Raw genomic sequence first — 27,250 nt, 5'->3', positions numbered from 1 at the left:
TACTTTTTACCATGAATGTGGATACTTAGGAAGTAAATATTGTTGTGGATAAGGATAATTCAGAGGTTAAGATAGATAATGTTGACAGTGGCAACATGGCTGAGAAACTGACAAAAACTGTTGAAGTTGAAATCCCAACTCAAGTAGAGAAACCGTCAGGAACTGAGAAACCTATTGAAGGAAAACATGTTGGCACAAGGCCACCGGAGACAGAGATACTGACAGTTGAACTTTCAGGAAAAACTACTGAGGCAGAGGTACACACTGAATTAGAAAAATCGGCAATCACTGAGACACCAAAACAATCTGAGAAACCATTGCAGGTTGAAATGCAAACTCAGACTGATCCACCAGAGGAAAATACAAGTAAAATGGTTACAAATGTTGGAAGCACAGAGGTAATAAAGGTAATTGGTTAGACATCCGACACTTCTAAAAGTGAATTTAGACATACAAATGTTACTGAGGTACTTTTGGACTCAACCAAGAAGATAATAGACTGCAATGCATTGGCCTACAAGGCAATTGATTGCACCGAACTATAACACAGATCATATCAAGGACTCTATAGGAAAATCAGACACACTGTCCAAATTTATTGTTGATAATGTAATAACCATTGACAAGATGAATGAGGACACATTCTGGGAGAAAGTGGAACAAGAAAAGAACAATTTTTTTGAGGACACCATAAAGAAGTGCACAGAACACTTGGATACATTATTACCAACACTTAACTCTACAATTTTGGAGTACATGGAGCTTTATAGGGAAACATGCAAACCCCACCTTTTGACAGAGGACTTAGAAAAGGAGATCAATAGAACACAGAAAGAAATTGATGACATAGCTGATAACATAATTAGTTCATCTGAACCTATATCAGTTATTGAGCAGGAAATAGCAAGTTTTGAGGAAAAATTAGAAAAACTTGAGAAAGAGAAGGCAAGGATTAAGTCTAATGCCCAGGAACTTAAAAATAAACTTGGTCCTAAGTTGGACAATCTTATCTCTCTGAGAAATGAAATCTCTAAGGTATTAATTCAACGAGAGCGATCACCGGAAGAACACATGCACTATCTCACTAGCATGATCCAACAGACTGAGGCAACCTTGATTGAAACCAAAAGATTCATGCAAAGTCTAAATTTGGTTTTGGCAGATATCTTTTAGATTTTAACCAACCGGTTACAAACTTTGAGGTAAAAAAATTTTGCACTCGTTTGACTATTTTTGACAACCTTTGTCATTGATGTCAAAGGGGGAGTAGTGGAGAGAAAAATGCTTATTCAGAGGAGATCATTTGCTTAGGGGAAGCACATCTTTTTGGAAACTTTTTGAACTTCAGTTTTTGAAAATAGTTTTTGGATTTTTCTCATGAGTGTTGCCATCAATGCCAAAGGGGGAGATTGTTGGCATTCTACACTCGTATGAGAATACTTGATGTTGTCATTGATGGCAACCATCTGGCAACCAACTGGCATTCCTCTGGTAAGCCACCGACAGTTACCGACATCGACAATAGACTTCTACATACACCGGCAGGCACTTCACCGATAGTGGCAACAATGCATACCAGCACTCCAGCCGACATGGAATAAACTTTTGTTTAAGGCATAGAGTAGAAATGTAAGGAATGGAATAAAAAAATAAGGAAAAGAAAGGATATTGTATGCGAATGCATAAGGCAAATTTTGTATAAGGTTTTGGTTATAGACTATATTGTATGCGAATGCATAAGGAAAATTTTGTATAAGGTTTTGGTTATAGATTGAGCTTAAACTGGTATTGAACCTGGCATAGTTGATGCTGATTTGAAGCAGTACATTGTATTGGATTTCATAATCCACTTTTGTAGTCAGTGTGACTCTTATTGAGCAGTGAGCTCTCAGCAGTTGGTCTTCCTGCATGTGCAGGCCCCTCATTGTAAGTAATATTTATTCATTGGCTAGTAAGTGAATATTGTGGGTCACAAATCCCACCGAGGTTTTTTCCACACCAGGTTTCCTCATTAAATATCTTGTGTTATGGTGTTTTCTCTATGTTGTCTCTATTATTCTTATTTGTTGCATTAATTCTTATTTACTGGTACACTGTTTTGGGATGCAAAGTTCTTAATAAGTTTAAATATTCTACTAACTGCTCAAACACTGATTCACGCGCCCCCACCCCCTCTCAGTGTCTTTGGGACTGTCATTGATTCTAACATGAATAACACAACACAAAACACACAACACACAACACCAAGATTTTTGACGTGGAAAACCCGATCAAGGGAAAAACCAAAGTGGGAACCGACCCACAATAAGATGATACTCTACAGTAGTATGTGAAAATATTACAATGGGGATTGCACATGCAATCAGACACACTGCCTAGAGCTCACTGCCCAAAAGATATATGCCCAGAAGGCTACAACCCTCAGGGAAGTCTCGCTGGCTTACAAAATGATTCAGACTACAATCTGAAAGAAATGAACTACAATAATAGCATCTACAAATGCCTTATGATAGTTTCGATTAAGGACCCTACAACACCAAACTCACCACAACACTTCATTGAAAGATATATCCTTGCTTGCACATTTACCTTTCTTTGATAATACAGACACAATACCAAAACCTAAATTACATAAGCATATTACCTATATATACAAGCCATTGACCTTGATAGCAAGGTCAGCTAAACCCTCAACCCTCAATTCATAAATATAAAAATTACATTGCACGATATATAGATCAACCACCAGACTAATATTATGATTTTCATAGCATAGCATGGACCTAATTCAAATTCCCAAACGATCACATCCACCAGAAAACATGCCAAGATCAATCGCAACACGTTACACCACCAAAAATACCGCATAACACACGAATTATCACTGGTTGATAAAAATCACCAAAACTTGTACAATGATCAATGTGGATTGCCAAAACAAATAGGAGATGGTTAGGAAACACCAACAAACATGTTAGAATCATTTGGAATAGTTTCACCAACACCTCTTATCAAATCTTCATCGGTTAACGTCTCAATGCTCAAGAACACAACCAATCAACAATTGTCACAAAGAAAGATAACTTGTGGGCCACCAAATCATGAACCATTTGAAATGAAGATACACAAGATCATCCCGAACAATAGAAAAAGATCTGATCATACCGGAATATACTAGAGGGAATACCAACAGGAACACCAACAGGAAGAACTACAAACCGGATCAAAAAATCTTCCCAAGTTCACCGGAATAACCAATAGGAATATGTTGACATCAATGAAAAAAACACATCCAAATCCAACAACCAAATTCAACAGACTACAACAATCTCCCCAACAATAGTGACTGAATTTGATATTTTTTTAACATGTAAAACTATATATATTTGGAGTATAGCGTGGTTGGGGTTTTGATGTTGTGACCATCTTGGTCACAAAATTTGTAACTAGACATATTCTTTTGATAATTGATCTTGAAGTTTTAAAAAAATAAAATTCATATGTCTACTCTAGAGCACAGATTTAATAATAGTATCAAATCTATACATGTTAATTGATTGGATTTAACTGGGGACATAGAAATTAGGCAATCTATTCATATGTTCTTTCAAAAACCTCCTTTCTAAGGACATGGAGGTAGACCTTATGGAAGAAGATGACATGTCTAAAGATCCTCACAAGTGAACATAATATTACTTTTTAAAATTTATTCCAAAGAGATACGATCAACTACTTTCTCCTTAGAAGGCTCTAAAACCCCTAGTCTATATGGCTTCCCCCAATTCTTTTTCCAACTCTTCTAGAAAACTGTTGTCAAAGACTTGATTATTGCAAATAAAGATTTTTTTGGTAGTGGTGGGTTGTTGAAGGAACTTAGTGCCACCTTTCTTATTTTGGTTCCCAAGAAGGTGGGTGTTGTCTCTTTTTTTATTTCAATCTTATCAAACTTTAAAGCTTAGTATATAAGATTTTCTCTGAGCTGATTGTTGATAGATTATAACAAGTCCTTCCAAGAATGATTTATCCCTAGAAATGTGGTTTGGTCCCCAAAAGATGTATTTTGGACTCAGTTATTTCTATTCATGAGGATGTTCTGTAAGACCCCACATCGTTAGTACAACCTTAATTGTTGCACATATCATGGTTTAACTAAAATGGTGGTTGAAGGGAAGTGATGTTATTCTATTAGTTGTGTTTTTGTGCATCGCTCTAATTATGATAAAAGTTAAATAGCATTAACATTTAAGTTTCTAATATATGGAATTGATTATTGATAACTAATGATTCCATATTTGCATATGAAACATTGATTTAATATGGGATTGCATAAAAATGATGTTTAAATAATTCACAAGTAAAAATTATTGGGAATTTGGACAATAATTTATCTGCAATATTATGATGATCTAATTGTGCTTGTGGTTGGATGATGTAGGATAAATGGTGTACGATATAAGGAAGAAAAGATGATTACTCCAAATCAAATATATTGTGAAGGTGTTACAAGGGTAGCCTATTTTGCATAGAAATTGATGAAGGAATATATTTATCTTATTTAGAGTCAACTTTAAATGTGTTGAGAGGGCATATAACTTTAGGTCATGTGGTGAGAGAGGAGATTGGAGTTTGAAAACCCTTTGGGTAAAGCCAAAACTCGTATGGGTCTTTGTGTGGGTTTCAAAAAGGTGTTGTGTGGTCAATTTTATGGGTTTTGGTGCAAAAATAGGCCCCTAGGTTCAATACCTTGGGGTTAGGGACCTTTAGAAAATGTGATAGTGTCCTCTAGGCTTGATGTGACCCTTCAAAATCCCACTTGTTTGGAAGTGACGGGTTAGGGTTTGAGAGAAAGTGGATTAGGCTTGAGACCCATAGAGAAAGAGGACCAGTTATTGTTCATGTTCCAATAACCGTTCACTCCTTACACACCCAATTCCCCAATTACTAACTTTAAAAAACTCAAAAAACAAATAACTAAAAACTCATTAATAAATTACACATGTACCAATAGCAGCTCATTTTTTAGCTTTTTTGAGCCATAATTGGCCCATTTGTGCATTTTTATTGGTACCTATAGCACACAACTACTGGGGAATTTATGCACAAGTATTGGTGATTTTGAGTGCACGATTATTCTGGAATCTTTAAATAGATATTGGGTGACACTTTGAAAAGTGTACTTTTTGACCCTTATGCACTTAACGAATCCCACAATGTGCATCATTACTACCCAGAAGCCAAATCAATAGCCATAAGCAGTTAATTCTCATGCGGAGACAACAAAAAAGTTCATCAAAATTCGATATACTGTTTAGAATCTATGGGTGCACAGAGTTAGCTATAATGGCTACTGGAACGCTTCCCCTATATGTCTTAGTAAGAAGGTAGAGGAAAAAAAAATTACCGACTTCTCCTTTTGGAGAACTTGGATGGAGAATAAATTGAAGATGGAAGAAGAAGAAGAGGAAGGATTCTTGATGGAGAAGTGTTGCAAGGTGTGCACCCTTGGTCTCCTTGTGTTGTGTAGCACAATGCTTAGGTTTGTGACATGGCTTAACTGCCTTTTGTGGATTCATTGTGCTTCATTGTGTTGAATATAATACTGAAAGATGAAGTTATAGTTGTTTTAAATCCAACATAATTAACACGCAAGCTAAAAAGGCTTAGAGCATAAATCTAACAAAATTAACACACAAACAAAATTGGGTGGAACATACTAAGAAGAAAAGCAGGTGTTAGAACTATACAAGTATTTAGTATAACACCTATTACATAATACAATAACTACAATTACCCTCTAGAGAACATAATAGATTGTAAAATGACCATTGGGGTGTTCATTGAGCAATGTACTAATTAAGTAGAGTTGTGTATTATGGTTGATGCGAGGTAAACCCTCCTCGGCTCAAGACGCATCTATTCCGGTTCTAAAAAGGCACTAACATATTATGGAAAGTTGACTAACATGAAGTTACAGATGTATTGCAGACGGATCACGAGACTTACGGTTGTGATTTTTTGAAAAAGTCAATACCACTAACAGTTTTGGAACCAGAATGACTGCAGTCCTCTGCTCATGAGAATATTGGATAGTTTGAAGTTGCCTGACAAATTTTGGTAGAGGGAAAGGTGGGAAAACTTCACCCTTGTTCATTCAAGTCGATGCCGATAAATCACATTGCTTACATGACAGATACATGAACCAATGAAGTAACGTAAGTTTGGTTAACATACGCTTTGATAGTTCTTAGGGAAGACGACCAAGTTATGACATTTTTCAATGGTAGCCTTTTTGTTAAGAAGTTTTCTAGTGTCCTTGTCCAAATTGTTTTGAAATTTTGGGATGTCAAGCCATTTGCAATACCATCTTTCATAGAAGAGAAGGTACATATTACAATAATGAGTTGCGATAATGACTAATATTACAATATTATTAATAATGATAAATAGATGAAGGATTACTTCTTATTATCTGTGGAGAAGACTACTAAAACTTCAATTAGAAGCATTTTGGCATAAGGGAAATAAATATATTTTTCCATTTCTTCTTCTCCTTATGATCTAGAATATACAACAAAGTAAATTAATTAAGTACTGAAGATTCATTTTACCTTATGAAATTATTTATATATTTAAATGTAAATTTTGATCATATAAAAAATAAAAAGAATTTATCCTAATTTATCTCACCAAATAAAAATAGAATCATTATTATTGTTATAAAGTGATTTTTCCTTCATAAATATAGAATGACTTTTTATTTAACAAAAAGTCTAGAAAATGATAATAGAATTAATTCCATATTATAATGTAAATCTTATTTTATAAGATTAGAATAAAGATTTATTATCCCTTTGGTATGAAATAATTTAGAAAAAAAAAATAGAATTATTCCATTTTTGTATGGGATTTTTGCTTTATAAAAGTAGTATAAACATATTTATTTCATTTTATAAATAATCTTGTAGTGGCAATAGAATTATTTCTAAATTTGTTGTGATTTTTGTTTTATAAAATTAGAAAAAATCAAATAAAATAAAAAATTAATTCATCTTATTACATAAATGGTTAACCAATAGAATCATTTCTATTTTATAATGTTGCTTTATTTCATAAAAAAATTAAAATTGGAAAGATGTAATCAAATTTATTTTATAAAATAGATAGGATATGACAATGGAATTATTTTCATATTATACTGTGATTTTGCTTCCTAAAAATAGAATGAAAGCTTATTCTTTAAATTAATTAAGGAGTGATCTAGATATCAATGTTGAACTCTTGAACTCTATTGATCCACCTGCATCTTCTTCTCGTTGCTTCAAACTGCACAAAGACATCTTTCACCATAGCATTAGGAACATAAGCAACAATTTGAGATCCTACTAGGTAAGGTTGGAAAGTCTTGACAGCCTTGACAAATGCATAGGCTTGTTTCTCAATCAAATCATACCTTAGTTTTGTTACTTGTAGAGAATTGCTCAAAAATGCAATAGGTTGTTTGGTGCAGGTGCACCAAGGCAAACAAATTCAAATTTGAAGACCTTTGAGACCAAGGAGGAGGGTCCAACATCAAACAAATTCAATAAAATCAATTATGAGATCCTAAAACCAATAATGGCTTTTGAAACTAAAAAAATGCAAAAAGTTGTCAAATTGTCTTGAAAGTTGTAAAATGTTGGATATTGGGTCAAAACACCCAAAAATGGATTTAGGAGGGTTTAGTTTCATTTGAAATGCAATAAAGGATGAAAATCCTTTTGTTTTTAATGTTTTTGTCAAAGTTGTAATGCATTTTATAAAGTGCAAATTCAAAATTTCAAAAAGGCAACGATTGGGAAGAATTTGGTGGGAAACTAGTTTTAAGTGTTTTTGTGTTAAATAAACAATGTAACCAACCATAAGTTGGTTTAATAGTCATAAAGGAAGGTTTATAGAGTCATTTAAATGCATTTTACAAAATGGTGAAGGCCTGGTGTATAGACAACATCTAGAAGAGTAATAAAACTCAGAATTTGAAGCCATTTCCTGATTTTTTATGAACTTGTGAGGGTTTTATTTGGTATAATTCATATGATACATTTTTAGTGCATTTATTTCAACATTTAATACCTTTGTGAATGCTTTGAAGTCACTACTAGATTATAAAATTGATTTATTGCTGACTGTCCCAGAATTTTGTCACTTTTCCCTTAATAGTTTTGACAAATTTTAATATTATGGTCATTCCATGAATGATATGACTCCGATTCTCATGGAGTGGCTATAAAATTTCATGTACAATATTTCCTAACAACTAAATGTGCAGATAACAGGGTTTAAGAGAGGTGATCACCATTGTTTGCTTGGAAAGCCTAGTGAAGAGGCTAGGTAGGGTGAGGGTTGGAGAGATCTACCCATTGGAGGGGTATATTTTATGATTTGTATATTTGTATGTTGGCTATATAAAGGTGAAACAACAACCAATCAATTCCAGAAGTGTGTGGAAGTGTGAGATTGGAGAAACCCTTGATTTTAGGGCTTTTTGATGAAAATTTGGGGCTTTGGGGGTTAGAGGCCTCACAAACTGAAATTGATTGTGGATTCCTTCATTATTTATCATGTAATAAGAATTTTTTGAGGTTAGAAGTACACAGCAGTAATATTTCTTGTAGTTTCTTTGTTAATCCACCATTCTAGTTGCTTGAAAATGAAGGACAGTCTAAAAACAGCAGATACGTTCCAAAACAACTTGCTAAATGCTCTAAGTATGTTATAGAAAACAAAAAGGGTATCCAAATATCCATTTTATTTTTTTGGTGTTTTGGAATTTTTTGGAGTTATCATTAAATTTCTCTCACTGCTGCACTAGTTGGGATTCTAGGCCTAGAAGGAGCGAATTTGGAGTTTGAGCATTTGGGTATTGAATAGAAGACTAAAACCAGTTGAATCCTTTTATATTAGACCTAATAACATATTCTAAGTCATCATTTTCCTTAGGTGAAGTCTTGATCCATATTTGGTACATTTGAGCCATTTAGGGTGTGTGTAGGCTAAAGAAAATTTGCCATTTCTTACCTTGATATCATACCAAATTCTTCCTAATCATTATTCATATCCCTATGAATTCTTTTGGAGAAAAAAAAAAACAATTGTATGATAAGAAGCAAAAGAGAATAATTGAAAAGGCTTACTGCAATCAGGAGAAATTTGGATAGGTGCCTCCTTGATAGCTCTCTTAATATCTTGAAATGATTAAAGTGCTTGATCATCCCATGATACAATGGCCCATTCTTTTTTACATTTTGGAAATAGGTTTTGACTATTTTGACAAAATTTATAATGAACCTTCTGACAAAATTTATCTATCCAAAGAAGATTGGATTTCTTTCACAACCCTTGGGATAGGGATCCTATCAATAGCTTCTACCCTTTCAAGATCAATTCTTACCCCCTCTTTAGATACTATAATTCCTAGGAGTCTTCCTTTGATCACCCCAAAGGCCCAATTTTTTGGATTCAAAGAGATACCAAACTCCAAGGATCTATAAAAAATCATTTGTAAGTGTAAAAAATGGTTCTTTTCCTTCTTGGAGTAAGCAGTTAGGTCATCTTGGTATACAACCTATTGGAATAAATGAACACTGAGAGGGGTGGGGTTGAATCAGTGTTTTATAATTTACAAGCTTATTAAGTTGATTCTTAAACCACCGGATGCATATGAATGAATGTAAAATGCATAAACATAAATCAATTAACCACACAACCATAACACCAAGATTTTTATGTGGAAAACCCGAAAGGGAAAAACCACGATGGGATTTGAACCCACAATATTATTATATACTATGGCCATAAGTATGATACTATTACATAAGGGGAATGCACTTGCATTCAGGCACACTACTTAGAGCTCACTGCTCAAATACAAAAAGGGCTACAACCCAGAGGAAGGCTCACTACCTTGTAGGTAATTATAATTGATTACAATAATGAATGAACTGAAGTATAGCATCTACATATGCCAAAAAGCAGTTTCAGTTATTTCCTGCACTGTCATACACTGGAGCACCAAAATCTTAAATTACATTCACCAACCTTCACACATTCGCTCATATAGACTTCTTACACTCATCTCCTACATAAAAATGTTCAACCAAATCGATCTTATATATGTGCATCAACAAAATGAATCATTTACCATGTCAGCTTCCAAAAACCGCATAACACGCAACATGAAATGTGTAACCTTAAGTCAGATAAATCCACCCACAAATCCATATGCGAACCTAAACAGAATGATAACAAGCTTCATAGAAGTCGGCCCAAACTTTTCAAACATGAAACCAATCACCGAAATCAACCCTAAGATTCCACAACAAACATTACACAAAAATAGCTCCATTTTAACTAAATTACCAGATACCAGACCTTTAATCTTGCTCATGAATCAACATTGGATATCGGGATCACAAGATAAATTGCCTTGAACCTCGAATAATTTGTCTTTATCACTGCAACCAATTACCCAATCAAAATAAAGATATGTGCACTGCACTCATATTCTACCGTTACTGTGTTCCACCTTCCAGACTTATGCCTTGTGAACAATATGACTTTGGATAAATCAAATCTATGTACACCAGACAACAATGTCAAAGATAGGAATCTTTGAAAACTTATATACATGGATATGTATAGTTGCTTACAAAAAATTTAAAATATCAGCAAAAATGTCCTTAGGGACAACAAGTGATTATCCCATGCCTTCTTCAAACTCTCCAAAATGTTGATCATCCCACTAAAAAGATAAGTGTGCATCTTTGCTCCTCTTTTGTATGTTAGATCACTTGAGTTCAGAGAATCCTTATCATCTTGCATACTTCTCATCAGAGAATATATCTGGGGAGTGATATGACTCCTCACTTCTCCCACTCTACCCAAAATTATGTCCTTCTCTTGGTTTAAACTCTTAATCTTATCCAATATACTGAAAACTTGTGGTTCAAAATTTCTAGTGGGGATTGACTGGAGTGCATATGACTGAGATATTCTAGCAAGATGGCCTTTACAATATCTTATTTTCTTGTCAATGTCAATAGTAAAATTAGGCAAAATTAGATATGACTTGTATATATGACCACCTTCGTCTAATGCATCTTGAATACCCTTCACATAAGCATTTATTAAACTTACCCTATCATCCTCAATCATCTTCAAAATTATTTTCAGCCTCATAGTGTTAAATTGACTCAAAACTCTAGTATCCATTGCCTTCTCCAAAGATTCAAAATGATAATCTACAACATTCAACATATTTCTAAGCTTACCGAAGGGATCATCAGTTGTGTCTGGTTTAAAAGATGGAAAATTTTTCTCCAATACATCTCCTACCAATGTTATTAACTCTTTGTTTGCGGTATGAGACTTGAGTAAGTCGTCACTAGCTTTAGCTTGTGTGAAAGTTTCTAACTTCAATGATTGAATCAAATATAAAGAACTCAGATCAATAGGCCCTTGACCAAAATCATCTAAATCAGTAGCAATTTGTTTTCCTTTGTCAACTATAGTGTCTCTTGTCACTATCACTAGAGCCTGATCATCTTTCTCTTCTCCTTTCTCCTTATCTACAGCCTTTGCACTTGCATCTTTACCATCATCTTCACCCTTCTATCCATCAACTATCTCCTTAGCTGCCTTTTCTGAAACAACTTCTATCACCGGAGGATCCTGTTCATCTTCACCAGAGTGATCAACATTAACATTATCAGGATTATCTACAACTATGGTTTGTTCATTCGATTGCCCTATCAGAATGGCCTTCTCATATGTTTGATCTTTTTGCTTATCAAGAACGACTGCATGCACTTCCGAAATAGATATGTCATTTGATTTCTCTCTCGATTGAGTGTCATCATGCATTGGATTTACATCATATCTCTGATCTATCGAAAATTATCTCAGAATTGTCTCAGTCTCCTTGGTTACTTCATCTATTTTCTCAAGCATAAGTTTATTGACTCTCTTCTTGCTTCTGAATCTCTCCTTTGCAAACTTTAACAATCTAACAACCTCAGTTTTAGAAATTACAAAACTCAAATTCACTAATACATACTCCTTTATTATTTTATCCTCTAAACTTGTTGTATGCCTCCTTGTATCCAAAATGTCATATAAGCTCTTGGGTATCATGGATGACAATTCTATTAATGCTTTACTATAAGTATCCATGTCCTATACAACTACTTCCGCTATAGCTCTTTGATCTTTATCTTTAAAATTTTCATAGTATACAGGAACATTCTTCAATTTATCATCCTTAAGCACTTCATCAATTATTTCTTTCAAAGTCATTGGGGGCACAACATCATATGTACCTTCAAATTTGCCAGATTTCAAAGCTTCATCCAATGCCAACTTTTGCTTCTTGCTCACTCTGCCTCTACCAGATGGTTTGGCTTCTGATTTTGACTTCTTGGATGGATGTGTTCCATAGGATTGAGGCTTCTTCACTACTCTTACATAAGTGGCTATCTTTCTTTACCTCTTTCAACGCTTCATCAGATTTAGTCTCTATATCCTCATCAGTGGCTGCAACATACTCTCTTTGTGACTTCTCCTTCTTCCTCTTCTTTTCTCCATCGGTTGACTTGGCTTGAGGCTTGGGTGGAGGAATAGGCTTCTGAACACTGGAGGTAGGTGTAGATTGGGACTACCTTGGCTTTGATTTCTTGGGAGGACTGGAGACTGGTTTTGACTTCTTAAGCTTTACTGTGTCTTCCTCCTTCGGTATATTTTTCTCCCTATCCCTTTGCACAACTTCTTTAAATGATATTCCCATTTGTTCAACAAGCTCTTCAACTTCCATTCTGACTTTCCTCTTCCTTGCCAACTTAGTAAGTTTATTGTGTAGATCAAGATCTTTCTCTTTGTATGCACCAAACCTCTCCTCCTTCTCATCTACCAACTTACTCAACAAGTATTGAGCATATGCATCAAGTGTATTTGCATCCACCTCATATGCCATGGGCATGATCCAAATAGTTCTAGGCTCAACTACCTCCATATGACATTGATCTTTATCTACCATGAAGCAAATTGTATTCTCATATTTCTCAACAAAATCTTTTGGGATCCTTTCTCTGCTTTGCATCATTGCTTGAAATGATTTAAAATATCCCCACAAAGTAGATTTTTGAGCTAAGTATCACTGAATCGCTACAAACTTTCTTGGATTTGGACTACCAATGGTTTATCATAAGCCCATTGAAATTTTCCTATTCCAGGGATTTCATTCACGAAATAAAGTGCTAAACAGACAATCAGGGAACAAAAATTAAAAACATGTTTCTTATCTTGTTTTATCTTCTTTAGGTTGCTCATTAGCTCACTGAGAAGTACTCCATAGAGATCATACCTTTTGTCTTCCTTAAGAATTTGATAAGCTTCAAATATAGCAGTACTGGATACTGAGTTATGTCTAGTCGATTGGTATACCTTATATCCCATCACCATTGAGACAAATCTCACATCATGCTTTATGATATCACTAATTATCGTCGATCGATTGTCATATTGGGATCTGGTAATAGTTGTCACTATTGTGTTCAGAACTTTCCTTAGACCGGGGATCTCACTGATTGCACTCAAATAGGTTACAACTTGAATGGCTTGGTTCATGATCTTGTGAGGTCTGTCCAACCATATAAACTCATTGTGAATTTGGCTCAAGATGTATTTGACCCATTTGGGTTCATCAAACACCAAAAAATGAATGAACTGGATAAAACCCTTATCTTGCAATAATTTGAATTTAGGCTTCATATTTCCCATTCCATCCATCATATGCTTGGTCTATAGTGATAGCATGTCCGCATTTCCAATCTCCTCAATGTTATAGTGAAGATATGCCCTGATATCTTCATTATGCAGCACGCCATACATGATAGAGAAAAAAACACCTTTAGGATCATCTTCAATAGATTTGAATGGATGTCACTTGAACACAGGCCTTTCTCTCTCTGTAATCTCAACCACCAATGGAGTCACAATACTAGATGCAGATGCCATTTTGAAATTAGGGTATGAGAAATAGTTTGAGCACAAATAAATACCTCTTCAGATTCAACCGGATGCTAGGAATCGTTGACTGATTGCTTCAAGCTTTGTTATCATAGCTCAATCTCATTCTTCTTGCTCCTCTTCTCTTTCTCTTCACTTGCAATGTGAAGAATGAATGATTGAAATGCCTTTTTATCCACTGAAAACCTAACTTTAAGTTGTAATAAATGCACAACCCTAAAGATTTTTTGGATACCTTGCATCTTCAAGAATTCATCACCAGATACTCAAATAGACGTGGAATCTTCTAGATGTGAATTGCACATCTAATCTTCATTATCTACAACCATCCTCGAGCGTTTTTAGATCTTCAAAATGAGGTTTTAAGGATTTGCAAGAACATTTTCCCCCTAAGGCGTTTGGCCTTAGTTACTGGATGAGGTTCCAACACTGAAATCAAGTGTGGAGCCATTTTGAACATTTGAATATTCCTTCTTAACCCGCATCTTCTTATGTTTCTCTTCAAATTCTTTAGCCTTTGCTTTTCCCTTTTCATCTGATTTGTTCTTGTCTACCAGAGCATTATTGCTTCTACAATATTTTGCAATATGACCAAATTTGTTGCATGCATAACAAACAACATTTCTTTGAATAGGCTTGAAGTTCACCTGATTTGGTCGCATCCTGCATTAGTTAGAAATGTGTCCAAACATTCCACAAGCATAACATCTCTTATTCTAGAAATTATTCATCACTTTTCTGCACATGTTTGACTTATGACCAATTTTTTTGCATATGAAACATTGACCAATAAAGGTAGAACCATTATTAATCACATTCATCCCATTATTCATCTTATTTCTGCATTGACTTTCGATATGACCAAATCTACCACAAATAAAAAATTTACCATTGAATTTATAGGAATTAGGTTGTCTTTCCCTTCTCATATCCAAGTCCTCGCATGTCTTTCCCATGTCTCTAACTTTCCAGCATCTCATCTAGTCGGATTGAGCTAGCTTTGAATTTTTCTTTGTACTCATTAGCAGTAGAAAGCTCATCTCTTAGAATTATTATTTGCCTTTCAAGCTCTTGTCCATTATTCTTGCATTGCACCAATCAAGTTTCAATTGATCATTCTCATAGTTTAGTCTGCAAAATTCATCAAATCTATCCTTCAATGACTAAGTCAAATTTTCCTCATTCTTCTTTCTATCTTCAATATGCTTTGTCGGCTTCATCACAATGGATTGAATCTCATTCTTCAGGGCTGCATTGTCTCTAGCAAGCTTCTCACATTTATTTGTCTTGGCTTGTAGGGCTTGATTGTCAATGCTTTTCTCTTCTTTCTCCTTGAGTTTATCCATAAGTTTCTTTCTCTTCTCTCTTGATGTGTTGACTTGTTCCTTCAGAGATTCAATGAAATTTTCAGCTACTTCCAGACTTCTGCTTAGGCTACTCTTCTCTTTCATAGCTTCACCAAGATCTTCAAGAGCCAAAATAAGTTGCTTCAACAAACCGAAGTCCATTGATTCAATCTTCTATATCTTCCTCAAGTTGTTATGCTTTTTCTGACGAACTAAGTTTTGATACCAATTGTTGGAATCAATTAATACTGAGAGGGGGGGTGAATTAGTGTTTTGCAATTTACAAACTTATTAATCTAATTCTTAAACCACCAAATGCATAAGAATGAAAGTAAAATACAGAAACATAAAGCAATCAACCACACAACCATAACACCAAGATTTTTACGTGGAAACCCAAAAAGGGAAAAACCACGGTGGGATTTGAACCCACAATATTATTATACTATGGCCAGAAGTATGATAATATTATATAAGGGGAATGCACTTGCATTCAGGCACATTGCCTAAAGCTGACTGCTCAAATAAAAAAAGGGCTACAACCCAGAGGAAGGCTCACTGCCTTACAGGAGATTATAATTGATTATAGTAATGAATGAAGTAAAGTATAACATCTACATATGCCAAAAAAATAGTTCCGATTAGGCTCAAATTAACTTTTCCAACTATTATGTCTCTCTACTCTATTTTAGCTGCACTGTCATACACCAGAGCACCAAAATCTTCGATTACATTCACCAACCTTTGCACATTCGCTCATAAAGACTTATTCCACTCATCTCATACATCAAAATGTTCAACCAAATTAATCTTATATATCCATACCAACAAAATGAATCAATTACCATGTCGTCTTACTTATGCCTTGTGAACAATATGACTTCCAGTAAATCAAATCTATGTACACTGAATATGATTTTTGAACTGGGTTGTCATCAATGAAAACTCCTAAGCGTCTCTCATGCATCAATATTCACTAGAACAATGTGTCTTGCCAACACAACCATGATTGAGTCAATCAAACCTACAAATGCCACATCCATAACCCTTTGAAATTTTGCAAGTGCATTTATCCATCCAAATGGCATTATGACATAAACATAGGTTCCCCAAGGTGTGGTAAATGTTGTCTTATACTTTTCAAATTCCTTTACCTTGACCTGGTTATACTATAAGAATCCATCCATCATAGATAAGAGCTCACATCTGATGACTTTTTGAAACATGTCTTCTATCTTAAGCAGTGGATAGTTGTCTTTCAATGAGGAAATGTTTAGATTTTTGAAGTCAACACAAAGCCTGATTTCTGCATTCTTTTTCCTAATTGACAAGGAAATCTACCATCATACTCTTGCTTCTTTCAACCCAATCAATTGAAAATGCATCAAAAGATTCAATAGTATCTCATATAGAATTCCTATATTGTTTTAACATTGTATTTTTTGAGGAATACCTAGACCTTACTTGAGACACAACTAACTGTGATCTCCAACTACTTGAAGCATTTTAATCATGTGCCTTTTAGTAATACCAAGACCTGAAAGCAAAGCTTTATACTCTGCAACATTATTAGTACATTCAAAAATTAACAAGAAAGAATACTTGAAATTTTTGTCTCTTGGAGATATGAATAAAATCCCTGTACCTAATCCATCCTTGGAGCATGCTCCATCAAAATATATTTTACATAATCCCTACTGATCAGATTGCAGCTCAAGGTTAATTGCATATGTATTTTTTAACAAAACGTGTGGTTGATCCACCTTAAAATTATCAATATCAACATCATAGAAGCATACCAATTCATCTGGGGGTACTCCTTCAATGCCCATTTGAGACCTTGGTTCCCTAAAGATATTTCCATTCTTTCCATTCATAGGGATTTTTGCAAATGAGAGATCCTACTGCATGTGGCCTCCCACAGCTACACCCCATTGCCTTGAGAGAAACATACCATAGTGGGGTGGAATATCAGCTACAGTCACATCCATTTTATAAGGTACCAGTAGTATCACATTTTGCTAATTTGGCTTATCAGCCATTAGCCTTAGCATGCTAAGTAATGCCGCATTGTTCATTGGGTCAGAGTGAACAAAGGAATTGATTTCTTGCAAAAGGTTGGAGTTAGGGCTTGATTGTGCTTCCCCTGACCTCCTCTACATCAGACATAGTTCATTAGATAGGTTTTCCATTCTGATGCATGAGAATTTAAGTAGTTCATCCGGTTGGAGCAATTGGCAGTGGAGTTGCTTGGAGATTATTGCATTTCTTCATGTTTGTGAAATTAGAGTTGCGGATTTGGATTTAGCATCTAGAGATCATTGTCTTAAACATATTCGAGATTCATGGAATTTGGATTTGATCCGAGTGAGATATCAATTTTGGTATTGGTCCGGTGTTGGTGTATTCTTACCAGTTGCTCTTGTAGTCTGTGGAGTGAAGAAGAATTGGGTTGCGAATGGTTTCCATAACTTATGAATCATTGGGATATTTTGTTTTGGGCTTGACTAATGTTCTTGGAGGTCCATGTGAAATTTAAAGAATTATTGGAGGTGTTCTTGATGATTTGGTTGACATGTTAGTGTTCTCACATTTCATTATGAACTGGCGGATCTTTGGCCAATTTGATTTAGTTGTTGAGGCTTGCAGATAGTATAAAGAGGAAGTTTGGGGATTGAATTGTGGGGAAGAAGGTCCATGAAAGATAAGAATTAGGAAACATGTAGATTCCAGAGGTGCAAAGGTGTTTTGGTCTGGTGGACTGAGGTCCGGATCAACAAAGCGTTACCGGATACAAAGTTGTTAAGTAGATGATTTGCAGATCATAGATTTGATTTGTTTGAATGATTTTGTGATTTTGGGCTATAGTCCACCATGTGTAAAGTCTGAGGGCTTATGCAATTCATAAAAATAGTATAAGGATTGAGATTTGAGGCTGGGTTTTTTCCCTTTGAGGGTTTTCCTAGGGTATATCTTGTGTTGAATGATCTTATTTTGCTATGTTATTTCATGGTGTTTGCATTATAGGATGCAAGGTGGGGATGTCCTTCATTGGATCTCCCCACCTTGGCTACATCAAGTGGTATCAAAGAAGGTTATGAACCTATTGATGGAGGGAGAGTTGGTTGTAAATCGGTTGGTTTAAAAGAACTTGAGGAAGCTTGAAGACTTGTTTAGATCGCCGAGCATTGAGGCAGTACAAGGCTAGCAAGAAGACCACCAAACCTAGGAGCATGAACTTGAGGCAATTGACAGGTAGACTTGAATAGATTTTTGAATTGAGGCAAGCTGCAAGGTTGCCCATTATATCGCTGAGGAGAGGCAACTAGAACTTGTAGTCAAACCGCTGAACTTGAGGTAGTTGCAAGTAGCTGTGAATAAATCACCCAAACACATTTGATGTAGCATTGGTTATCAAGTGATGGGACTCACTTTTCAATTAACCCTGAGAGTCTAATGCAGGAGCATCTGAGTAGTTCATCCGGTTGGAGCAGTTGATAGTGGAGTTTCTTGGAGATTGTTGCATTTCTTCATGTTTGTGGATTTAGAGTTGTGGATTTGGATTTAACATCTGGAGATCATTGTCTTAAACATATTCAAGATTCATGGAATTTTTATTTGATCCTAGTGAGATATCGATTCTGATATTGGTTTGGTGTTGGTGTGTTCTTACCGATTGGTCTTGCAGTATGTGGAGCGAAGAAGAATTAGGTTGTGGAAGGCTTCCGTAACTTGCAGATATTTGGTAGATGTTGTTTTGGGCTTGACTGATGTTCTTGGAGGTTCTAATGTGTTCTTGATGATTTGGTCGATATGTTAGTGTTCTCACGTTTCATTATGAACTGGTGGATCTTCGTCGACTTGATTTAGTTTTTGAGGCTTGCGGATAGTATCAAGAGGAAGTTTGGGGATTGATTTGTGGGGACGAAGGTCCATGAAAGATAAGAATCAGGAAAGATGTAGATTCTAAAGGTGCAAAGGTATTTTATTCTGGTGGACTGAGGACCAGATCAACAAAGCGTTACTAGAGATAAAGTTGTTAAGCAGATGATATTTGGATTATAGATTTGAGTTGTTTGAATAATTTTGTTACTCTGGGCTATGGTCCAACATGTGTAAAGCCTGAGGGCATATGTAATTCATCATAATAATATAAGGATTGAGCTTTGAGGATGGATTTTTCCCTTTGAGGGTTTTCCCAAGGTATATCTTGTGTTGAATGATCTTGTTTTGCTCTATTTTTTCATGGTGGTTGTGTTATAGGTTGCAAGGTGGGGTTGTCCTTCATTGGATCTCCCCACCTTGGCTGCATCAAGTGGTATCAGAGTAGGTTATGAACCTCTTGATGGAGGGAGAGCTGGTTGTAAACCAGTTGGATGAAAAGAACTTGAGGCAGCTTGAAGAATTATTCAGATCATCGAGCATTGAGGTAGTACAAGGCTTGCAAGTAGACTGCCGAACCTAGGAGCATGTACTTGAGGAAGTTGACAGGTGGACTTGAACATATCGCCGAATTGAGGTAGGTTGTAAGGTTGTCCAATAGATCACCAAAGAGGCAACTAGAACTTGTAGTCAAACCACCAAACTTGAGGTAGTTGCAAGTAGCTGTGAACAAATCGTCGAAACAGATTTGATGTAGCATTGGAAATAAAGTGATGGGAATTTGGTGCAGGGGCACCTCATGACTAAGATAATAAGGACTAGGACAATGAAGGCCTAAATGTCACACATGCATAAGAATTTGATCTTTCTATTTGTTTAATAGGATAGTTTAGTTTGTTTGATCTTTGTAATAAACCCCACTTTGTTACCCAATGACATGAATTTGGCAAGTCGTTAAGCCACCATGGGCATATGAGCCTAGGGGTATTTAGATGAGTATTTTCTAGGTGTTTTATGTGTGGGAGGTGTCTAAGGAGGTTTAAGACATGTTTGAACAACTCTAAGTCTGCGGGCTTAAAATGAGTCTAAGTTGCTAATGCAAACCATGACAACTTTTGGTTACAAAGAGCAACTTCATCCCAACGTTCACCTCAGTTAAAAAGGTGGTTGATAACCATTGAGAAAGGCATAAAAAATTCATTTCCAACCATCATTGAAGGGTGGAAGTGTTTTGTTAACATTTTGTCATCATTAAAGCAATAAAATTCTAAGAATTTCTTGCAATTTTCTTGTTATGAATGGTGTACTATACTGTACGGACATTTTGGGATTAGAAAACTTGTGGCATGTGGTAAAGTGATAAATCACCTTTCATATGCATCAAGTCTGAGGTCTTAACTCGTCAGGACAAGGGAGAAACGTGCAATTTTCTGGAAGTTGTCTGGATTTGATAGTCCTACCTAGGGTTTCACAAAGAAATGGCCTAATCTTGTTGATCCTTCATTGATTGTCCATGGCTCTAGAGGAGATACAAGTATGGCCAATGCATTTTAATATTTTGCAAGACTTTTGCAGGTTTGGACTAGTTGGAGGCAAGGGTTTGATGCATTAAGGTGGACAACTCCATGTGGCCACCGTGCAAATTCAAGCAAATAGGTTCCACATCAGGTGTTAGGGGTTTGATCACTATCTAAAACTTAGGGATTTATGGTTTTACCATGTCTGAAGAGTATCCCTTGTGTTTATTTGGAAAGATGGGGCTTGTGCCTATCCTTTCCTTTGTAAATTAGGCCTAATTAGGGATATTAGGTCTCCTAACCAAGATAGGGTTTGGACCCTTGCATTCCCGAATAGTTAGAACCCCTTGGATATGTTTTTTAACTCATTAAAGGGTACCCAAATTTGGAATTATTTGTTTGAGTCCTTTGGATAAATAAGGAGTTAACAGAGAGAAACTAGTCTGACAAGGCTACTAGGATTAGTAGGCCTTCTTGCAACAACTGTCACAAACCACTGTAGGAAACCTAAATTGGTGATTGGATGGAGTCTTCTTGACCTAGGGGAATTCAAACCAAACCTTAGATAGGCACTAGTGACTTGGGAAGAGGACCAACCCTAGCTGGGCTATTGGGTCCTTAAGAATCACTAGAAATCCTTGTGAAGCATTCAAAGGAAATGGCCTTGTGAGGAAGCATATAAGGTGGAAATGATGTGGGACCTATCAAAATAAATCTATCTTAACTCCATAAAGTCTTTTGTGGTTGCTAGAGTCCTTGGTTTGTTCTTTGACTAAAGGAGCCTGCCCTATACCTATACCAGGGCTCTGCATCAGAATCACTTTTCAATTAACCTCAAGAGTTTGATGTAGGAGCATCTGAGTAGTTCATTTGGTTGGAGCAATTGACAGTGGAGTTGCTTGGAGCTTTTTTTGTTTCTTCATGTTTGTAAATTTAGAGTTGTGGATTTGGATTTAGCATCTAGAGATCATTGTCTTAAACATATTCGATATTCATGGAATTTGGATTTGATCCTGATAAGATATCAATTTCGGTATTGGTCTGGTGCTAGTGTGTTCTTACCAGTTGGTCTTGCAGTGTGTGGAGCGAAGAAGAATTGGGTTGTGGATGGTTTCCTTACCTTACAGATCATTGGGAGATATTGTTTTGGGCTTGACCGATGTTGTTGGAGGTCGGCACGAAGTTCTAAGCATTATTGGAGGTGTTCTTGATGATTTGGCTGACATGTTAGTGTTCTCACATTTCAATATGAACCGATGGATCTTTGGCCGACTTGATTTAGTTGTTGAGGCTTGCGGATAGTATAAAGAGGAAGTTTGGGGATTGATTTGTGGGGATGGAGGTCCGTGAAAGATATGAATCAGGAAAGATGTAGATTCTGAAGGTGCAGAGGTGTTTTGGTTCAGTGGACTGAGGTCCGGATCAATAGAGCGTAGATTATAGATTTGAGTTGTTTGAATTATTTTGTGATTCTGGGATACAGTCCAGCATGTGTAAAGCCTAAGAGAATATGTAATTCATCAAAATAATATAACGATTGAGCTTAGAGGCTGGGTTTTTCCCTTTGAGGGTTTTGCCAGGATATATCTTGTGTTGAATGATCTTATTCTTCTATATTATTTCATGGTGTTTGCATTATAGGCTGCAAGGCGGGGTTGTCCTTCATTGGATCTCCCCACCTTGTTTGCATCACATTCTCTAGATTCAATCATAGAGGACTTACCAGAAAGGATAATGTCATCCACAAACTACTGTAAATTTGAGGGGGAGAGGGTAGAAGCAGTCTTAATTCCCATAATTATTTTATTGTGAACTAGTTTCATAAAATTTCTACTTAGAACTTCAACAAGCATTATGAAAAGATAAGGTGAAAGGGGATCACCTTGTCTAATGCCCTTTTCAACCCCAAAGAAACCCCTTGGAACACCATTAACCATTACAAAGTACTTCATAGTTTCCACACATTGTCGAATCAAATTGATGAATGTATCACAAAAACCAATGCGAGAAAGAACTTTGTAAGAAATCTCCAAAAGAATCTATCATAAGCCTTAGAGATATTGAGCTTAGAACCATTCTTGGCATTTTGCATTTGTCCATAGAATGAATAACTTCATGTGTGTTGATGACTGCATCAAGAATTTGCCTTGCAAGGAAAAAGCCCTTTTGGTTACAATTAATGATCCCATCTAGGAAAGGCTTAGTCCTATTGACAAGGACCTTGGAGAAAATCTTGTAGATGTTATGTAGAGGTTGATGAGCCTAAAGTCTCAAATTTTCTTAGTCTCTTGGATTTTCATATTTAGGACAATGAAAGTATTATTAAGTTTCTTTAACAACTTACTAGTATGAAAGAAGACTTGTCACTCTCATAATATCATAAGCAAAAATGTCCCAAAATTCCTTGAAGAAAGTAGGAGGGAAACCATTTGGTCCAGGGGTATTGTATGCACCCATAGAGAACACATATTCACAAAATTCCACCTCAGAGATGGGGGGCAAAAATATGGTCATTCTCAATTGAGCTTATAGTTTGTGGAACATAATCTAAGAGACGAACCTCCAAAGAAGGAGAGATGTTGTCATGAGTGTCAAATGTGCTTAAGAAATGGTTCACTGCCATCTCCCTAATAATAGGTTCCTTAGTAATTTCTTGGTTTCTTTTATTCAAAAGGTACCTAATAGTGTTCCTTTTCTTGTGTTTGCAAGCAAATTTGTGGAAGAATGTCGAGTTCCTTAAAAAAAGTGCATTAATATTTTGACTTTCTATTTAATGAATTGAATACATAAAATGTGCAACATTTTTTTAAAAAAGTTAAATTCGAATTATAAAAATTTTGTTCTCAAATTTAAATTCTTTGTAATGATTGATTCAATTAATTGAATAATAAAACTGAATAAATGTAATAATGCTAACATAATAAAAATTAATAAATAAATATTTGAAATATATCTTAAAAAAATATGATGAAAAAAATACACTATTACGCACCTTCCGTAAAAGACATGACCTTGAAAAAACATTTTTGGTGATGGATCTAATGAAGAAAGAAGGTTGTGCTCCAAGTGATAGAACTGTCTATATACTTGATTGGCTAGTTAAAGTTGGTTAAATTTTAGGCTCATGGAATGTCATGATTGTGAGATATGCATAGAATTATGTTCTTGACGAGGTTTTAAGGATTTTTGATAAAATACCCAAAGAAATGTGGTCTCATGGAATGTGATAATTGTTGTATATGTGAACAAAATGATTTAGTTAAAAAGGCCTTGAATTTTTTTATCAAATGCAGTTAGAAGGTCCAAAGCTAGTCTCCATAATATTTGCTAGCATCAAGCTTAAGCAAAAATGATCATTCATAATATGGTGAGAATATCCATCAAATCATAATGTTCAAAGGGGTTTTTATTTGACACAATAGTTGCAAATTCTCCAATAAATATGTATTCAAACAAAAGATGGATGATCCCCTATAAATTTAATAAGATATTGAACCTATTGATGATGCTAAACTCCAAGCATGAAAAATAAAAAATATTTTTCTTTAAAAGAATAATAAATTTATTGAAGTTTTTATGGTGCATATTTTTTATGACTCTTTTACATCTTAAAAAATAATCATCAATATTAATAAGTAACAAGACATTCTATAGTTGCAACAAGATAGAGTGTCATGCAATAACCATGTAAATAAATACCCCTTAAATTAAATTTGACAATTATTTTATGTATCAAATGATTAATTTCAATAATAACTTAAAAATATTATATTAACAAGAGATGCAATGCATTAAGTTTACACCAATAGTGTGGCTAGTTTAGAATAGATAGAAGTAGAGATGAAGATAGAGAGGGAGAAGAAGAGGGCGATAGATAGATAGAGAGATGGAGAGAGGTAGAGGGAGAGATAGAAATAGAGAGGTAGATAGATAGAGAGGAAGAGATGGAGGGAGAGATAAAGATAAAGAGATATAGAAAGAAAGAGAGAAAGAGATAAATAAGTATAATGGGAGAAGGTAGGGTAGGTGAAAGCAAGATCACAATGTGAATTACAAACCATAGAAAAAGATAAAGTTTTGAATCACATAATAAGAAAGAGGAATCATCTAAAAATAAGATAAAATTAAAAATTACTTCAAATATTAGACTTTATTGCAGGGACTTAACCTAAGGACAAACCCTATGAGTGTAAGATGGGCCAAGTTCATCAATTTATGTAATGCAAATGATTACACTACATAAATAATCTAGAATAATTCTATAAATGGAATCAATTGATACCCTTAATTAGAGGAAGGTGTCAAATTCAACATAGTTTTCAAATGTTCTTTAATTCAATCTCAAATACCACATGGTCAATCTTGACTACACAAACTCAATTTGAGATGTAGAATTAAATTGTGCTACATAGAAATGATCTAACATGATGTGGTTTAACATACCTTCATATTCACCTTTCCTAAAGTTGAATGTGTTGAGATAATGTCTAAGGACACCTTTAAGAGTTTACTAACTCAATAGAAGAATGTGTTCTCCTAGGTCAAACCCCTTTGGAAAGTTAGATTAAAAATATCAAAAGATAATATTCACTAGCATAGAGATGACCTATCCAAATATTGTGGATCTAATTTGTCGTTATTTAGAAATTGAAGTGTGCTCTAATTATTTTCTTATTAATGTTGCAAGTGAATTCATTGCACATCAAATGTCTTTAAATATTGTGACATAGATGTTGACGTTTTAAAGCTTTGAACCATGCTGAAGTTTCAAAGATATGACACCATGTTTAATTTTACAACACAAAATATTGCAACACAAGCACCTGCAAGATCAAATGACAAACAATAACACCTTCCACAAACAAGAGTTGCATGAATGAATGCAATATTACTCAAAAGCAAAGAATACAAAATTGCAGGATGGGTTACAATTGTACAATGAGATGCTTATAAAGAAAGCACATAGCTAAATTTGGGAGGACTAAAGTGCAAGCATGAGGAGCTAAATAAATCTCAACTCTAGCTAAACTAGATGCACAATTAAAATAAGCACTCCTAAATGAACTTAAGAAAAAAAAAGAAAAAAAGGATAACTAGTTGTAAAATAGAAACTATTATCTTAATATGCTCTAACACCTCCCTTAGTGAAACTTAGGGTGAGTAAAAAATATAAATGCATGAGTGCATTAATGAGTTTTGGCAACAAAAGGTCTGATTAGGTACCCATTTACAAACCAATGAAGTCTCTCTAAGTGGAGAAAAAGGAGAAAATTCACGTGGGAAAAAATCCCTCTCCAAAAGTGATAGATGTAAAGCATGAAAACATGAACTGCTAAAAAATGAAGGAAGGCCTCAAGTAGACTCCCTAAAGACAACTTCCTTCACCCCAAGCATTGGTCACAATTGAAGATGACATGGGGACACCAAGGGTTTAGTGAAGATGTTTGCAACCTGCTCCTTTGTAGGTATGTAATCCAAGCTGAGAAGACCATCCTAAATCACCTACCAAATGAAGTGCATGTGCATCTCCACTAGGTTACAATAAATGTGAATGGCACTTTGATTGTCATGCCAAATTTAATAATGGTTCCATTAGGAGAAAACCAAACTCTGTCAACAATTGACGAAGCCATAAAACCTCTTGGCTAGCAAGAACTATTGCTCGATATTCAACCTCAATATATGATAAATTCAATAGCATATTTCTTCCTGCAAAGACCATGCAATGGGGCCAAAACCAAGACAAAAAAACCTAGAAGTAGACTTCCAATCATTAACATCACCAACCCAATCTAAGTTAGTGAATCCAACAATCCTAGAGTCTCTTGATATATAATGATTTCCAAAGTGCATTGTGCCCTAGATGAACCTCAAGATATATTTGGTAGCCTTCTAGCAACTCTCATGTGGATTGTGAGGGAACCAAGAGACTATACAACCCATAAAGGAATATTTAGATGAGTGTGTGTCAAATACAAAAGACTACCAACTAACATCCTATACAATGTAGCACAACTAAAGGAATAGAACAACTAGAAGACAACACAACCCTTGACTAAAATGGTGTAGGGGTAGGCTTGCATTCAAGAATTCCAAATATCTAAAGAATATCAAGAGCATACTTCCATTGACAAATGGAAATCCCAATCGAATACTGAGTAATCTAAAGACCAAGGAAGTAATACAAAAGACTAAGATCTATCATATCAAATTTCTCCACTAATGCTCTCTGAACACTCTGAATCATGGAAGAAGAATTGCTATTAAGAATTAAATCATCCACATATAAGACCAATATCAAAATATCTCCTTCCTAATGCTAAGTGTAAACTGTGGGATTAGAATGGGAACTGTGAAACCAATCGATAGCAACAATGTGTCCATCTTCTCATACCAAGCTTGAGGGTCTTGCTTGAGACCATACAATAAACATCAAAGCCTACAAAT

This window comes from Cryptomeria japonica, chromosome 2, assembly GCF_030272615.1.
Source record: "Cryptomeria japonica chromosome 2, Sugi_1.0, whole genome shotgun sequence".
NCBI classification, from domain to species: domain Eukaryota; kingdom Viridiplantae; phylum Streptophyta; class Pinopsida; order Cupressales; family Cupressaceae; genus Cryptomeria; species Cryptomeria japonica.
This window is presented reverse-complemented; position numbering follows the sequence as displayed.